Genomic DNA, 18,549 nt, shown 5'->3' with positions numbered 1-18,549 from the left:
TTGCATACTCTCTCTCTCTCTCTCTAGCTCAGATAAACAAAATCTGTCTCAAATAAACAAAATCTTTTTAAAATAAAATAAAATAATGGGCAGCCTGGGTGGCTCAGTGGTTTAGCGCCACCTTCTGCCCAGGGCGTGATCCTGGAGACCCGGGATCGAATCCCACGTTGGGCTCCCTGCATGGAGCCTGCTTCTCCCTCTGCCTGTGTCTCTGCCTCTCTCTCTGTGTGTGTCTCTCTCATGAAAAAATAAATAAAATCTTAAAAAAATAAAATAAAATAAAGGTTAGAGGGGAGCCTATCACTTAAGTATCTTTTTTTTTAAATAAGAAGGCAATTGTTTTTTTTAAGATTTTTATTTATTTATTTATTCATGAGAGACACACACAGAGAGAGAAGTAGAGACACAGGCAGAGGGAGAAGCAGGCTCCATGCAGGGAGCCCAACGTGGGTCTCAATCCCGGGACTCCAGGATCACGCCCTGAGCCAAAGGCAGATGCTCAATCGTTGAGCCACCCAGGTGTCCCAGTATCTAACTCTTGATCTCAGCTCAGGTCTTGGTCTCAGGGTCCTGAGTACAAGCCCCACATCGAACCCCACACTGGGCTCCGTGCTGGGTGTTGAGCCTGCTGGATAGATAGATGATAGATAAGATAAAGGTTAGTGCATCCTCCAAGTCCTTTCAACTTATTTGGCCCCCATATCCCCTCGTGGTCTCCAGACTCCCCAAGGTTCCTCCAGCTTCCTTAAGTGGAGGAGTGTGAGGTTTTCAACCATTTTTGGCATTTCCCAAAGTGAATTCCATAGCTGTCTAAACTCACAAGATGTTTTTTGAAAAGATAATTGAAAAGAACCTCACCGTCCAACAGGCCTGGTTGCTGGGTAGATAGAGCCAGTGCCCTTCACCAAAGTGCAGGAATGGATCCGAGAAACCATGCAGTGAGGAAACCCAGCGGATGTTCATGTTGGTGTTTTCCCAAATTTATTTGACCACGAATGCCCTTTTCTGCCCAATATCAATTTAGCATCTTCCTGGAAAAACACTGATGATCAAGGTCATTTCTAGCTCACAGCTTCCACCTTACAGAAAAGACAGAAGGTTTTCTAAAAATCATCATCCCTGCATTTGGGGAGCCCCTTCCAGGTTCTCAAGCACTGTCACACCGCCTCACAGGAGAGTGCCGCCCTGCCATGTATTCTCGGTCCTGTTCCATGGGTCAGGGAGGGTCGGAGTGTGACGGCCCCTCAGGGACGCCCAGCAAGGACTGACCCAGCTCCCTTCAACTCGCTGCAGCACCCTTGGCTCTTACAGACCACACACAATGCCCAGACATTGTCGGGACAGAGGCGGCATCTTCCAGGAGTCTTCTAGGAAAGGAGCTGCCAAAAAGAAGCCTCTGTGTGTTGGGCAAGCCCAGCCTCAGATAAGAGAGAGGTGTCTTGGCCCAGGAGTCTCCTGGCCCCTGTGGAGGAGGCCCTGGGCCACCAGGCTCCAGTAGCAGGGACAGTACCACTTGCAAATCGTCTCTTCCACCTCCCTGTAAATGTTCCAGTAATTCTAACATTTGGCAACTAAAGTACATATCCCAGACGGCCGTGTGAACACAGGACAAGCACCAAAGTTTGTCTCAAGGCCCTGTAGGGTTTCAAAAACAAGATTACTCAGCTAGTCAGTGGAGGAGAGTAACATTTATTGAGCACTTACTACAGATTGTACATTGTGCCAGAAGCTCTATTTTTAAAAAATATTTATTTATTTGACAGAGAGAGAGAAAGAGAGAGCAAGCAAAAGCAGGGGGGAGGGTCAGAGAGAGAGGGAGAAGCAGGCTTCTCATAGAGCAGGGAGCCCGATGCAGGGCTCAATCCCAGGACCCTGGATCATGACCTGAGCCGAAGGCAGATGCTTAGCTGACTGAGCTACCCAGGCATCCCAAAGAAGCTCCTTTTTTTTTTTTCCAGATTTAAAAAAAAATGTATTTATTTGAGAGAAAGAGAGTAAGCACGAGCAACCGGTAGGAGTAGCTGGAGAGGGAGAAGCAGGCTCCCTGCAGGGAGCCTGATGCGCAGCTCAATTGCAGGACCCAGAGATCATTACCTTAGCTGAAGGCAGAGGCATAACCATGTGAACCAGCCAGGTAACCTACAAAAGCTCTGTCTTTATGATGAAATTCCAGTTCTGATAACAACCCCATTTTACAGATGGGGAAACTGAGGCTCACAATGATGCATTAACAAACCCAGGGGCATGGTAGAGCTGGAGTCAAATCTGAGCCTGGTTTTGCCCCCATGGTCCCAGCACTCCCCACTCCGCGGTGCTGTTCTGCACCAGCCTGGCTGGCACCCCTCCAAGACCTGGTCTATGCCTTGACCTTAGGGCCCCTTTCTCATTACTAACCCCTGTTCCCTCGGCCTGCGAGGAGGGGAATCCGATGGGACACTAATGTAGTCTGGCCCCTATCAGTCTGGCCCACATTGTGGGCAACAGAACCGGCATGTGGGTTCAACAATCTGATCACCCTTGAGGGGCAGGGCAGATAGATAAATCAGTTTCCTGAGCCTGTCTAGCTGAAGGCCAGCCAACAGCCTGAGGTGACCTTGCCAACGTGAAGACCCCCAGGAACCCGGCCTAAGTTGGCACATGGGCTAAGCCCCTTACCTTTTTGTCATTGTTGCCTGCCCCTGGCTGTAGCCTCCTCCCCTGCATCCTGCCCCAGCCCCCCACTCACCTTGCAGGTGCTGGCACCCAGCCTGGGGGTGGGGGAGGCATCACATGAACCTTTGGGAAACCCGTCTCCCCTCTCCTGACTCCCCAGAATTCCTGGGTCAGCAGCATGACTGGCATGTGGCATGCCCATGTCAGGAAGTGGGGGAGAGAGCTCCCCCCATCCCTCTCCAGGGCAGGCCCCCTGCTGTGTCTGCCTGGCTGCAGGGAAGGAAGGCCCCGCCTGAGCTCCCGGCACCCTGAGACACCCTCCTGGCTGCGCCCTTCCTCCTGCACCTCATGGGAAGTGGCCACTGGCGAAGGGGTAAGAGCGGTGCCTGGAGTGTGCCCGCACCAGAGCTCTCCCACTGCTCACACTCATCCTCCAGCCATCCCAGAGGCAGGCTTCCTTCTCTCTGTCCTTGGTGGGGGCCAGGTTGCAGGGAGGAGCGACTTGCCCGAGGCCGTGCAGCCAGGCAGAGGTGGGCATCACTCCCAGGTCTGAGGAGTGAGACTGCCGGACTCAGGTCCTGGCTCTAGAATCTGCTCACTGGGTCACCTGGGGCTGGTTACACGACCTCGCTGTGCTTCAGTATCCTCATCTGTACAATGCTGTCAGGGATCCCTAAGTCTGAGCCCTGTGTGAGCTGTGCGGCCTTGGGTGAGTGACTTAACCTGCTTGTGCCTCAGTTTATTCTGACTTAAAATAGCTTGATATACATACAGCAAGGGCTGGTATGAGGATTAAAAAATACTACTCTGCATCTAGAGCTTTCTGGCTGGTGGTGCCATGGCGCCTGCTGATTGTTTGCCGATGTTATGGTCAAGGTGCTACCATCTAGACCAGCTCTGGAAGGATAACAGGGAAAGGTCTCAGAGGGTACCTCTGGGGAGGAAAAGTGGGTGGTCGGAGACCCAAATTGACCCTATATATTATTTTGTACTTTCAGAATTTTGTATTGCATACATGTGGTATTACTATTACAAAGCGGATTATATAACTATCATACAAAGGTGCTGCCTTGCCCTGACACATGGTCTCATGGAGGCCAGAGACCGTATCTGCCAGGTGCCCCTAGTCCCAGCTTCCCCACCCCTCCATAGCCACACCCAGGCCTTGCCCAGGCCCTGCCTGTTAGCCCACTCCAAGTCTCCCAGCAAGACCCCAGCACAACCTTAAGAGCCAGGAGGTGTCTCCTTCCAAGCACAGGCCTGTGACGTGGGCCAAGTCTTCACCTCCTCCACTGGTCCACTGGCTCACCTGTAAGTGAGGTGACCACACTGCTCCCACAGGGTAACTGTAAGAACTAAAATGAGGTACTAGAGTGGTGCCTGGCTGTGCAGTCAGTGGAGCATGTGACTTGATCTCAGGGTCATGAATTCAAGCCCCATGTTGGACATAGAGCTTATTTAAAAAAAAAAAAAAAAAAAAAAAGAGGTACTAGAGTGCTAGGTACAGATCCCTACAGAGTCTCCTACCTTCCTGTCCTCTGAAAGGGCAAAATGATGTTGAAGGGAAGCTGCATCCTCCTCTGGGCTCATCTCCCCCACAGAATCTCTCCTATCCTGCCAGTGGACTACAAACCTACCAAGGCAATGGTTGCCTCTGAGCCTTTGCACTTGCTGGTCCCCTCTGGGCAGGCCCTTCCCTCATCTCTCTGCGGTTGGCTCTTTCCCATCAGTCAGTTTCTCCCAAGAGTCACCTCCTCACAGGGGACCTCCTAGACCACTTCATCTAAAGTGGTCCCCATACCCCCATCTATCTTACTCCTGTTTGTTTTCTGCATGGTACTTACTATTACTTGAAATTATGTTTTTTTAAATTATTTATTTATTTATTCATGAGAGACATAGAAAGAGAGAGAGACACAGGCAGAGGGAGAAGCGGGCTCCATGCAGGAGCCCAAAGTGGGACTCAATCCCGGAACTACGGAATCACGTCCTGAGCCGAAGGCAGATGCTCAACCACTAAGCCATCCCAGTGTCCCTGAAATTATGTTTTTTAAATAAACTTTTTTTGGGGGGTAGGGGGTGCAGTTTTAGATTCACAAAAAAAGTTGCAAAGACAGTACAGAGGGTTCCTGGACACACTTCATCCAGTTTTCCTCATGTCGCCGTGTCTCCTCTCCTGTCCATGGTACATTTGTCAAAACTAAGAAATTAACCCGGTACATTACCATTAACTAAACTTTGTTCAGATGAAATTGTACTTTTCCTTAATTTATTTACTGGCTTTCAACTGCTTCTGCCCCTAGAAGGAAGACTCTGAAAGGTGGGGAGGTTGCCATACTTACTCACCACCAAGCCCCTCATACCTGGCAATAAATACTGATTGGTAAAAGGAGGGGAAGTATTGGTAAAAATAGCCAGTGATTGCTAAGGACTCCCTCTGCCATGCACCATTCTGAGTGCACGAAACACTGTAAATCATTTAATCCTCAGGACAGTCCAAGGCTGCTACTAATTATGGGGAAACTGAGGCACAGTACAGTTCAGGGGCTAGCTGAGGCCACACAAACGGTGTGGATGGACTCTAGCACTTCCCTCAGTATCAGAATAAGTGCCAATCCTTCCGTGTCCTTGGTCCACGCCAGAGCAGGGGGCCAGACCCGTCCCTGAGCAGGATGCGGAGGCCCCAGTGCAGCTGATTTGCCTGAAGCCACAGGATGGACTGGCTCAGGGCTGGGATGGAACCTGAGCCTCCTGCCTCCAGCTGGCTGCCCGGAGGCGGTGGCTCCCTGGCTCTGCCCGGAAGGGTGTGAGGCACTGTTCCCAGGGCGGCCAGCTCCACCCTGCTGGGGGGACAGAGGGCAGGTGGTTTGGCCATAGTCTGCGGGCTCTCTCCTGGGCCCCCGACTTCCCAGAGCAGGGCTGAGATCCCCCACCACCTCCCTTTGCCCGGAGCCTTACCGCTGGCTTCCAGGATCTGACCCTGGGGAGGCAGGGGTGGAAGGGGGTGCCTCTCCATCCCAGAGGCTGCTGCCTTGGGGCATTGCTGGGCTCTGGGACAGGGAAGAAAGGGTCATCCCTGTCTGGATGGGGGCGGGGGCAGTGGAGCAACAGGGAGGATTATTAGGCTTCTCCCAACACCCTGGGACCAGCTGGAGAGGTGTGGGGCACCTCCCAAGGGAGCACTTGGACAGGACGGAGGCCGCCCCCATCCCGCCTGGGTTCCGCCCAGCGCCAGGCTGGCGCAGACTCCAAGCCCTAATAATGTTTGCTGGATGCTTTGAATACAAGCGTCAGTGCCCAGAATCTCCTTGAGGTTTCAGCCAGGCGTGCCGCCCCATCCCCCCTTCTGGGGAGCAGAATAAGTATGGGGGGGTGACAGGGGACACCGCGAGGTGGTGGCAGCCTCCGTGAGAGAGGCAGGCTGCTCCACCCAGAGCTGGGGGGTAGGGGAGCCTTGTGCGCGGCTAATTAAACAGTGACTGTGATGAATCGGGGAGAGGCTGCTGCTTGCTAATTAAAGGTACGGGCGGGCGGGCGGCTTGCCTGCCAAGGAGGGAAGGCAGGAGCAGCTCTGGAACAATGTCAAGAGGCCAGGCCAGCAAGGACAGCACTGGCTCTGGGCATCTCTTTCTTCCCTGGGCCCTCCCGGCAGGGCCCTGTGACCCCCTCCCCACTTCCCTATCTCTCCTACCCACCTTGCCAGAGCCTGGGGCCTTGGACTTCCCCTCCCCACCAACCCAAATTGCTTTCCTGATAAGGGCCCAGCATGGGGGAGGAGGAGCCTGCTGGCGTCCCAGGTCTGGGCTGGTGGGTGGGCATCATTTTGAACCACTGAGCTACTTCCTTTCACCCCACTCCCAAGAATCTGGGTGTTTGGCAAATGAGCTACATCAAGATGGGAGGTTAGGGACACCTGGGGGGCTCAGTTGACTGAGCATCTATCTGCCTTTGGCTCAGGTCCTGATCATGGAACCCCTGGATCGAGTCCCACAGCTGCCTCTCCACGGGGAGCCTGCTTCTCCCTCTGCCTGTGTCTCTGCCTCTCTCTGTGTCTCTCATGAATAAATAAATGAATCTTAAAAAAAAAAAAAAAAAAAAGATGGGAAGTTGGCTGGTGTGAATGAGTGAATGAGGCCCCCAAGATGACTTTTAGAATTAGAGATTCTGAGACTCATGGGGGCTTTGAGCATTACTCAATCTTCTTGCTGTAACAACACCTGATATCAGCTGTGGTCCTGTTCTGGCCCCACATGCCCTTGGGTGCATGTGAGGGATTGAGAGACAGTGCTCCTCTCTGGTGTCCATAGGCACATCTAGAAAAGAGAAAATGGAAACCAAGGATCTCTGGTCCTCAGAGATTCCTAGATAATGGACAAGACCCCAAACTGCCTATACCTGCTCCACATCTACTCAAGGCAGGGAGTGGTTCAGTGGCTAGGGACCTCCAGGCACCAGAGGTCCAAGCCCCAGCCCCACCACCGCCTACTGGGTGACCTTGGGCGAGGTAGGTAATTGCTCCATGCTTCCGTTTCCTCATCTGCAAAGCTGAGGATAGTAATGCTGTCTACTCAAAGGGTCACTGAGGGGACTGAGAGAGATAATCCAGGTGAGGTACTTAGTGCAATGTCTGCTCCATGGAACAGGCCCAGAGAATGTCAGCCATTATTACGTGAAAACTTGGGGGACTTGGGTAGGTGTGGCCCAGTGCCCACCCCTCTTCCATGTGACCTCCTTATTGACGCCACAGCTGCAGCCCTCTCAGGACAATCTTATCCGACTCAGGGAGAGCATGTCACCCTTCATACCAGGGCTCTCACACCCTCTCTGACCCCCATAACCTTTTGGGGGAAGTAGAAGAGCAAAGAAGCAAACTAAGTGGATGCTCAAAAAGCTAAGTGATCTGCCTGAAGTCATGCAGCTCAGAAAGGGGCAGAGACAGCCCTGGTCCCTTGAGCCAGAGCAGAAGATGGGATCACGGTTCCCATGGTAACATGTTTAGCTTCTCTTGAATGCCAAGTCCTGAATCAGCAACCCTGGAGGGGATCTAGGGGAACTGGACACTCACTCTGCCCTCAAGAGGATCCAGTCTTGGGATCCCTGGATGGCTCAGCTGTTTAGTGCCTCCTTCAGCCCAGGGTGTGATCCTGGAGACCCGGGATCGAGTCCCATGTCGGGCTCCCAGCATGGAGCCTGCTTCTCCCTCTGCCTGTGTCTCTGCCTCTCTCTCTCTCTCTCTCTCTCTCTCTCTCTCTCTGTCTCTCATGAATAAATAAGTAAAATATTTTTTTTTAAAAAAAAAGGGGGGATCCAGTCTGGAAGGAAGGAAAACACACAGGTAACAGAAATGCAAGGCAAAGGTGGCAGGCATCCGGGTGGGCAGGTGCTCCTGTGCCTACCCATGCAAGGAATTAGAGCTCCTTTGATTTGGAGCTCAATTTGAAAGCAAAGGTTCTGCTTCTATCGGAAGAGTAAAATCAGCATAGGGGGAGCTTGGAGAGGGCTGATAGAGCCCCTCTGGTGCTCCCTGGAGAGTCCTTCACAAAGGGGGTCAGATATTCTGCTCTGGGAAATGCCAGATGGTCCCTGGCGCCTATGGTGCCTACTTTTGAGGTCTGGGGTCTGTCACTTGAGGTATCTGGGGGTCCCAGATGATGTAGTTGCAGTATCTGCAACTATACCACCAGGGACCCCCAGCAAGAATCCATCCATGTCCTAAAGGGGGTATAATGTGTCCCTTCTAGGTGGCCAGGCGCTCACCAGGATGGTGGCTTTCTACTGCCATGCAATGCAGTAGGAGAAGGATGCAGTGCCCATAAGGGGCCCAGAGACAGCAGAAACCTTTCTAGGGTGAGATACTCAAGGCTGTTGGCCCTGATGCTGGACACCTGGACTTAGGCAGCCAACCCAAAGCAAGCAGGAATGAGCACAAGGTCACTGGCCTCGGGGGGTGATGTCTCCATCTTCCCTCCTCAGAGATTAAGACTCAGCCAGAGAAATGGGGCAAAGGGCCGGCAGATCTCGCTACAAGGAAGCCTGTGCAAGCAAATCTAGCAGCTCCTTAAAAACACACCCTGCCTCTTAACCCTCCCCAGGGTCCCCAGTGCCCTAGCTGGGCCAAATGCTGGTCTGGGGCGCCCTCTGGTGGCCAATTAGGGCAGTGGCAGAAGCAGCTGTGGGTTTAAGGGTGGATGGTTAGTTAGACTTGGAGACTTCAGAGTGGACCACTTCTCCCACTGCCCAGACAGGAAAAGGCCTGGGGGCTGTGGGAGATGGGGAGGGAGTAAGCTGCCCAAGGTCATGCAAGTAACTTGCCCAAGTCAGTGGCCAAGTCCAGAACAGAACCCAGACCTCCTTCTGTACCTGTGGTCACTCTTGATGGGTCTTCCCTTCCTGATGGGGGAGAGAAGACTAAGTGTCCAGAAGGCTCACTCCCCAGTGACCATGGACAATTGGATGGTAGGCAGCTGAGCAGCTATGTGATAAGGTACACAGCACTTCCTCTCTCTGGCCTTGGGCTCCTCACCTCTAAAACCTGGAGCTACTGTCAAGGGCTATGGGGACTGGAGTCCTTCTTATACGCTGCTAATAGTGAGGCTATAACCAACCAACCTTTCAGGAAATCCTAAAATGGGCCTTCCTACAGTGGCTATTCGGTATCATACTAATGGTGAAAGACTGGGTGCTTTCCCCCTGAGATTAGGAAGAAGATAATAACATTCACTCTTGCCACTTCTATTCAACATTGTTTTGGAAGTCCCAGCCAGGGCACTCAGACAAGAAAAAAAAAAAAAAAAGGCATCCAGATTGCAAAGGAAGGAGTAAAACTATCTCTATTTTCAGATAACATGATCTTGTAAATATAAAATCCTGAAGAATCCACACACAAAAAGTTAGAACTAATAAATGAGTTAAGAAAGGCAGGATACAAGATGAATATACAAAAGTCAATTGTATCTCTGTGCACTTTGCAATGAACACTTCAAAAATGTAATTAAGAACATCATTCCAGGATCCCTGGGTGGCGCAGCGGTTCAGCGCCTGCCTTTGGCCCAGGGCGCGATCCTGGAGACCCCGGATCGAGTCCCACGTCGGGCTCCTGGTGTATGGAGCCTGCTTCTCCCTCTGCCTATGTCTCTGCCTCTCTCTGTGTGTGTGACTATTATAAATAAATAAAAATTAAAAAAAAAAAGAACATCATTCCAGGGATGCCTGGGTGGCTCAGCAGTGGAGGGTCGACCTTCGGCTCAGGGCATGATCCGAGGATCCTGGGATTGAGTCCTGAATCGGGCTCCCCATGAGGAGCCTGCTTCTCCCTCTGCCTGTGTCTCTGCCTCTCTCTCTCTGTGTCTCTCATGAATAAATAAACAAAATCTTTTTTAGAAAAAAGAAAGAAAATAATTCCATTTATATTGCAATCAAAGAGAATAAAATGCTTACAAATAATTTAAAAAGTATAAAATTTTTACTCTTAAGATTACAAAATATTGTTGAAAGAAATTAAAGAAGGGACACTTAGATGACTCAGTCAGTTAAACATCTACCTTCAGCTCAGGTCATGATCCTGGTGTCCTGACACAGAGCCCCACATTGGGCTATCTGTTCCACGGGGAGTCGGATTCTCCCCCTTCCTCTCCCTCTCCCTCTGTGTGCTCTCTCTCCCTCAAATAAATAAATCTTTAAAAAAAGGTAAGAAAATAAAAGAAAGAAAGAAATTAAAGACCTAAATATATGGAAAAACATCCCATGTTCATGGATCTGAAACCCAATATTGTTAAGATGGCAAGATTCCCAAAATTGATCTTCAGATTCAACACCATCCCCATCAAAATTCCAATTTGCTTCTTTGCAGAAATTGACAAGCTGATCTTAAAATTCTTATGGAAATTCAACTGACCACAGATAGCCAAGACGTATTGAAAAAAGAGGGATATTGTTAGAGGACCCAGAGGAAGCTTTCTACAAAGTTACAGTAATTAAGACAGTGTGGTACCGGCATAGGGATAGACATGGAGTTAATGGAATAAAAGTCCAAAAATAAACCCTCACACTTATAGTCAATTGATCTTCAACAAGAGTGCCCAGACAATTCAGTAGGGAAAGGACAGGCTTTTCAACAAATGGTGCTGGGGCAACTAGATATCCACATGCAAAAAAAAGAGGCTGGTGGGGGTGGAGGGGGTAACTGGGTGGTTCAGTTGTTTGGGTGTCTGCCTTCAGCTCAGGTCATGATCCTGGAGTCCTGGGATCAAGACCCGTTGGTAGGTCAAGCTCCCTGCTCAGTGGGGAGTCTGCTTCTCCCCCTCCCCATTCATGTTCTTTTTCTGTCTAAAATAAATAAATAAAACCTAAAAAAAAAAAAAGTAGGCTAGGCACTTTCCTCACATCCAACACAAAAATTAACTCAAAATGAATCTCGGATCCAAATATAAGTGTTAAAATTATAAAACTCTGATGCCTGGGTGGCTCAGTGGTTGAGTGTCTGCCTTTGGACTTGATCGCAGAGTCCTGGGATCGAGTCCCACATCAGGTTCCCTTTAGGGAGCCTGTTTCTTCCTCTGCCTATGTCTCTCTCTGTGTGTCTCTCATGAATAAATAAATAAAATCTTTTTTAAAAAAACAAAAAAGGGATGCCTGGGTGGCTCAGCAGTTCAGCACCTGCCTTCGGCCCAGGGCATGATCCTGAAGTCCTGGGATCGAGTCCCATGTTGGGCTCCCTGCATGGAGCCTGCTTCTCCCTCTGCCTGAGTCTCTGCCTCTCTCTGTGTCTTTCATGAATAAGCAAATAAAATCTTATATAAAAAAACCTATAAACTCTTAGAAGAAAGCATAGGCCTAAATCTTCATGACCTAGGATCAGTCAATAATATGACACAAAATCATGGTAACAAAAGAAAAAATAGGTAAATTGGACATCATCAAAATAACAAACTTCTGTGATGCAAAATACATTGTTAAGAAAGTGAAAAGACAGGGCCCCTAGTGGCTCAGTTGGTGAAGCATGTGACTCTTGATCTCAGGGTTGTGAGTTCAAGCCCCATATTGGGTGTAGAGCTTACTTAAAATAAAATCGTAAAAAAAAAAAAAAAAAAAAAAGGAAGTGAAAAGACACAGAATGGGAGGAAATATTTGCAAATCACACACTAGGTTTGCTATCATCAAAAAAGACAATAACAAATGTTGGCAAGGATGTAATGAAGTCATCCCCTCACACACTACTGGTAGGAATATTAATGGTGCAGCCACCTTGAAAAACTCTGTTCCTCAAAAGTAAATAGAATTACCAGGTGACCCAGCAGTTCCACACCTGGGAGGCAGAGATCCAAGAAAAATTAAATATGTTTACCCCAAAATTTACATGAATGTTCACAGATACATTATTCATAATAGCCAAATAAAGTAAAAAACCCAAATGCCCATCAACTGGTGAATGGATAAATAAAATGTGGTCTATCCATCCACACAGAGAAATATTATTCAGCAATAAAAAGGAATTAAATACTGGGGCATCTGCCGGCATCCTGGGATGGAGCCCCAGGTTGAGCTCCCTGCTCAGTGGGGAGTCTGCTTCTCCCTTTCCCCCCACCCCCTGCTCGCCTTTTCTCTCTCTGTCTCAAACAAATAAATAAATTTTTTTAAAAAAGGAATTAAATACCGATACATGCTATAACATGGATAAAGCTATTAAAAATGTGCTAAGTGAGGGAAGTCAGTCAAAAGACTACATATTGTATGATTTCATTTTTTTAAAGATTTTATTTATTCATGAGAGACACAGAGAGACAGAGAGGCAGAGACACAGGCAGAGGGAGAAGTGTGCTCCTTGCAAGGAGCACCATGTGGGACTCGATCCCAGATCCCGGGATCACGCCCTGAGCCGAAGGCAGATGCTCAACCCCTGAGCCACACTGGTGTCCCTGTATGATTTCATTTATATGAGAATTCCATAATGCTTAAACCTATACAGACAGTAAGAAGACTCCTTTACAGCAGTGGTTGCCTAGAGCTGGAGAGGGGGGCCACTAGGGAGAAATGGGGGTGGGGTTCTATAATGCTGAAAATGTCCTAAAATTGATTGTGGTGATGACTGCACAACTCTGACTATACTAAAAACTACTGAATTGTATGCTTTGAATGGCTGAACTGTATGGCAAGTGAATCATATCTCAATAAAGCTGTTTTAAAAAAAACCTGGCACCTGGGTAGTTCAGTTGGTTAAGCGTCTACTTTTGGCTCAGGCCCTGATCTCAGGGTCCTGGGATTGAGGCCCCCCCACCCTCACTGGGCTCCTTGCTCAGCAAGGAGTATGCTGTCCTTCTCCCTCTGCCCCCCCCAACTCATGCTCTATCTCTCCCTCAAATAAATAAAAATTTAAAAATAAGTTAATTAGAGGCACCTAGGTGTCTCAGTTGGTTAAGCATCTGCCTTCGGCTCAGGGCATGATCCCAAGGTCATGGGATGGAGCCCCACATTGGGCTCCCTGCTCAGCTTCTCCTTCTCCCTCTGCTGCTCCCCCTGTTTGTTCTGTCTCTCTCTTTCTCAAATAAATAAAATCTCTTAAAAATGAAAATTAATTATTTTTTAAAATATTTATTTATTCATGAGAGACACACACAGAGAGAGAAGCAGAGACATAGACAGAGAGAGAAGTAGGTTCCATGCAAGGACATCGATGTGGGATTCCATCCCGGGACTCCAGGATCACGCCCTGGGCTGAAGGCAGATGCTCAACTCCTGAGCCACCCAGGTGTCCCAATTAATTATTTATTTAACAAAAAACATTCTTCGGACCCATGATGCTACTTCTAGAAATTTCTTCTAGGAATTACTGAAGCGCATAAAAACATATGTATAGGGCAGCCTGGGTGGCTCAGCGGTTTAGCGCCGCCTTCAGCCCGGGGTGTGATCCTGGAGACCTGGGATGGAGTCCCACGCTGGGCTCCCTGCATGGAGCCTGCTTCTCCCTCTGCCTGTGTCTCTGCCTCTCTCTCTCTCTCTCTCTGTGTGTCTCTCATGAATAAGTAAATAAAATCGTAAAAACAAAAAACATATGTATAAAAATTTCCATCACAGTATTGTTTATAATAGCAAAAGTGTGAGAATAACCTAAGTGTCCATTGGTAGGGGAACCAGTCATTTATGTTCAACCCTGGAATCATTTATAAAAGATTAAAAATGAAAAGCACATTTACAAACATGGACAAGGTCTGGGATACATTGCCACATTAAAGAATAAATCTATAGATTAAAAGGGTCTTAAAAGACAGATTTTTTTGACAAAATTACAGTATCTAGGGATTCACACTAGGTGATAACTAGCAAGAAAGTAATGACCTTGTAAGTCTCAATAACAGTAGGGCACCTGCTGGCTCAGTCCGTAGAGCATGTGACTCTTGATCTTAGTGTCATGAGTTCATGCCCCATGTTGAGTAGAGACTTTTTTTTTTTTTTAAAGGAAAAAAAAAAGTCAGGAGAACAGTAACCTTTCTTGGGGAAGTAGGAGGAGGGGGCACACCGAGAGCTTCTAGGTTCTGGCAGAGTTCTTCACTGGGCAGTGGTTCCAAGAGTGTTTGCCTTATAATAATATGTCAAACTGAACAATTGTTTTTTTTTTTTTATTTTTTATTTTTTTATGATAGTCACAGAGAGAGAGTGAGAGAGGCAGAGACATAGGCAGAGGGAGAAGCAGGCTCCATGCACCAGGAGCCCGACATGGGATTCGATCCCGGGTCCCCAGGATCGCGCCCTGGGCCAAAGGCAGGCGCCAAACCGCTACGCCACCCAGGGATCCCCTGAACAATTGTTTTATATGGTCTTTCCTTGTCATATTTTGTAACAAAAAAGTTAAAAATCGGGCAGCCCCGGTGGCGCAGCGGTTTAGCGCCGCCTGCAGCCCAGGGCGTGATCCTGGAGACCCGGATGGAGTCCCACGTCAGGCTCCCTGCGTGGAGCCTGCTTCTCCCTCTGCCTGTGTCTCTGCCTCTCTCTCTCTCTCTCTCTCTCCGCTGTCTCTATGAATAAATAAATAAAGTCTTTAAAAAAAAACTAAAAAAAAAGTTAAAAATCAAGTATACTCATTTTAATTTTTTTTAAGATTTATTTATTCATGAGAAACACAGAGGGGGCAGGGGGCAGAAACATAGGCAGAGGGAGACTCAGGCTCCATGCAGGGAGCCCAATATGGGACTCGATCCCAGGACTCCAGGATCATGCCTTGGGCCCTTTGGCAGGCACCAAACCGCTGAGCCACCCAGGGAGCCCTCATTTTAATTTTTAAAGCAAGTATCATAAGATTCCATTCTTGTAAAAACAATCTACTTCTATATGTGTATATGCACAAAAATACCTGGAAGTTTGGGAATTGGGGTGCTCTTAATTTATATATTTCACAATTTTTGCATTTTTTTCTGCGATGAACAAGAAATACTTTTACAGCCAGAAAAAAAACAACAACAATACAGCTATGTGCTGTGTTTTGGGGCACTTCCTTGGAGCTCTGACATTGTGTGGGCAGAATGGTAGACTTGGGGCATTGGGAGATGGCACAAGGGCACGTTCTAGACCAGGATTCATCGTCTGCTCAGCCACCCAGGGCTTACCAAAACCCCGAGGCCCAGCCTCCATCGAAGCTTCCTGGAGACTCAGCCAGTCAGGTAGCTGGTGGCAGCTGCTGCACAGCTGTCCCACTCTGTGCTCCAGACACTGGGAATGCAGTTCTGACCTGGTAAAACTTGATGCGGGTCACTCTGTTCCCAAGCACACAAGCCTCCTATGGCAGACCTGAGGGAGAAGCCCTGGGCAAGGGGCTAGGGGGTAGGGGCTGGGTCTCACCCCGACTGGCTTTGCTACTAGCAGCACAAAACCCTGTAGTAAGGAGCTAAGAAGCACTTTCTATATGCTAGCCACTTGCACAGGTGGGTTATGTGGTTGGTTTTATGGAACCATCCCAATGACCTGAAACCATGGGTATGATCATCTTCATAGTACAGATGGGCAAACTGAGGTCCAGGGAGCCTAGGTGACAGGGCCCAAGTGCTGGGAAGCCCAGGTGCTTGGGGCAGTCACTACAGTTGAGGCTAGACTTCACAGGCACAGCCTTAGGGGCTTCTCCCAGAAATCCAGGAGGGTGGCTGCCCTCATTTTGTGGATGAGGACACTGAGGCTGAGACAGAGGAGTCACCTGTCCATGTTCCACAACAACTATGTGGCAGGGCCAGATACAAAGCCAGAGACACTCAGCAGCTCTGCCAGGTGGCGCCTCCCAGCGCGAGAGCCCATGGCACACTCCACTCCGTGGACTGGCTCTTCATAAAGTTAGTAGTTACCGTACTTGGGAGCATGCATGGCAGAGGCAAAAGTGTGTCATTTAACTTCTCCTCTCATCAAACCTGTAAATCTTCAGTCTGACTGTTCTCCCCTTTTTAAAGCCTGGGGGCTAGAGGCCCAGAGAGAGCTGAGTGATAGGTAGAGAGGGCACGGGGGGCCTCCACTGCACAGTCCAGGGCAGCCTAGTGTGAAAGCTCTGCTGGCAGTGCAGCCAGCACCTCTTCCCATCACAGGGGCGCCAGGAGAGCAACTCTCCAGAGAGCAGTGGGCCTGCCTCCCAACAGAGCCCGATCCCCACCCCCCGACCCCACAGCTATAGCATGTGCCTTCCCAGCAGGGAAAAGACACTGAATGACAGCCAAGGGCAAAATGCCAGGGACAGCGGCTGGGGTCTCAGGGGATCTGTAACCCTCACTGCCTCCTGCGGTAGCCCCAGCCCAAGACTATCCCATGCCTCTCCGACAGTCAAGTGGTCAGCTAGCTCGTGTCAGAGGGCACATTGTGGACAGAGGGCCAGGCCACTGGCAACACGAGGGGCTGCTTCTTCAGGTACCCCCTCCTGCCAGGCACCAGCTATGCTATGTAATCTAGCACCAAGCCTCACAAAGCCCTTTCAATACATCATATCTGCCTCTTTTTACAGAAAAGGCAATGGGGCTCAGAGAGGTAGAGTGACTTGTCCAAAATCACACAGCCAGGAAGTCTCAGAGGTTCCTGGTGGCCAATTTCAACCAAGGAGGGACAGAGGAAGGGATCATCCAGGACCCTTCAGAGGGAGGGAAAAGACCTACTTTGGAGGGGATGTGGGGAGAAGCGAGAGCCTGCATCATGAGCTGTGACTCTTGAGGGACGTGACTTACTCACCAATCCATTTGTTCTGTTTGTGCATTTATGCCAGTGTCTTTGCTGGGCATTGAGGACTCAGGTGAACCAGGCTCATCTGTGTTCTCACAGAACTCATGGCCAAGCAGAAGAGAAAGGCAAAATGAGGCAGGAAGAGGCCACCACTTGCCTGGGTGTGCTAGTATTTACTAAGGGCCTACTGTGGGCCAGGCCCAGTGAGGAGAACTGAGGGCAGCAAGTAAATAAGAAGCACAAGACTCGTGCCCTTCGGAAGCATGAGTTCTAGGGGTTTCTGGCCCCAAACCTCCAGAAACCCAGCCTGCACACCCCTAGAACCCTGAACACGATGGGACATTTTTCTAGGGGTACACCAGAGTCATACTTGGCCTGGTCTGGGCTGCTCAGCAGGGATCCAGAAAGGGCAGGAAATCTCAATCAGTACCTTCCCTAAGAACTAAATCAAGACCCCGGCAGGCCAGAGTTTTTCAGAGGGGTCTGCAGTCATCCAGTCTGAACAACTAGAAGGCAAAGAAGGGCCACCCATGCAGGCTGTAGCCACAAACCCCTGGGGCTGGGGACACAATGACTCTCGCTGAATGGACGATACTTGCCCAAGGCCACCTGGGCCTTACTGTATCTTTGTTCCTTTGCTCCCCACTGAAAGACATCGATCCTGGTTCAGAGGCAGCGTCATGGCATTGGGTCCCAGCCACTGCAACATCAGGTCCATTTAATAGCCTAGGAAATGGAGAAATGGGGCAGTGGGAGGACTCGTCCAAGATTCCACTAGCTCATGGCATAGGCAAAATGTGAACTAGGGACTGCAGGCCTCTCCACCAGCTCACACGCCAGGATGCTCACACGCAAGGATGTACACACTGACACCCAGGCTGGCGATGCTGGATGTCTCCAACGGGGGCACCGCATGAGCTGCAGGCAGAGGATAGCTCCTTTCCTAAGCGGCCCTCTTGGTTCCTGTTTTTGTGTTTGTGTTTCTAAATGCTCGACCTTTGCTATCACCTGGAGCTGTTAAACAGAGGGGACCCTCTCAGTGTGAATGGCAGAGAGCGTATGCCAGAACTGCTCCATTTCAGCAGCCAAAAAGTTGGATTTATATTTTTAAGTGGAATTTTAAATGTTCAGGGTCTTTTTTTGAAGGAGAGCCAGAGCCAGAGAGAGCATGCAGTGGGGAGGGCAGAGGGAGAAGGAGAATGCTAAGCAGGTGCCACACACAGTGTAGAGCCTGATGCAGGGCTTCGTCTCATGACCCTCAGATCATGACCTGAGCAGAAATCAAGAGTTGGATGCTCAACCCACTGCGCCACCCAGATGTCCCTAAGTGGAATTTTAAAAACTGCCAAATCCCCTTATTAAAAAAAGAGAGAGAGGAGATCCCTGGGTGGCTCAGCGGTTTAGCCCCTGCCTTTGGCCCAGGGCGTGATCCTGGAGTCGCAGGGTCAAGTCCCATATCAGGCTCCCTGCATGGAGCCTGCTTCTCCCTCTGCCTATGTCTCTGCCTCTCTCTCTCTCTCTCTCTCTCTCTCTCTCTCTGTCTCTCATGAATGAATAAATAAAAAATCTTGGGTGGGGGTGACTGGGTGGCGGGCACTGAGGTGGGCACTTGATGGGATGAGCACTGGGTGTTATTCTGTATGTTGGCAAATTGAACACCAATAAAAAATAAATTTATTATTATAAATAAATAAATAATCTTTAAAAAATTTTTTAAAA

The 18,549-nt window shown here is 49.4% G+C and overlaps 1 protein-coding gene across 1 annotated transcript in view; it reads right to left on the bottom strand.

Annotated features, from left to right (window-relative positions):
• Positions 1-402: 402 nt before the first annotated feature.
• The window catches only part of COMMD7 (COMM domain containing 7), a 69,343-nt gene continuing 51,196 nt past the window's right edge, over positions 403-18,549 (bottom strand). The window contains exons 9-10 of the transcript XR_008661559.1: positions 859-1,079; positions 403-625 (exon numbers count right to left, since the gene is read on the bottom strand). The gene's annotated coding sequence lies outside the window, so the exon portion shown is untranslated. The remainder of the gene's footprint in view (positions 626-858; positions 1,080-18,549) is intronic.

Source organism: Nyctereutes procyonoides, unplaced genomic scaffold (assembly GCF_905146905.1).
Source record: "Nyctereutes procyonoides isolate TBG_1078 unplaced genomic scaffold, NYPRO_anot_genome, whole genome shotgun sequence".
Lineage (NCBI taxonomy): Eukaryota > Metazoa > Chordata > Mammalia > Carnivora > Canidae > Nyctereutes > Nyctereutes procyonoides.
Note: the sequence above shows the minus strand (reverse complement) of the source record. Positions and strands in the feature narration are given on the sequence as shown.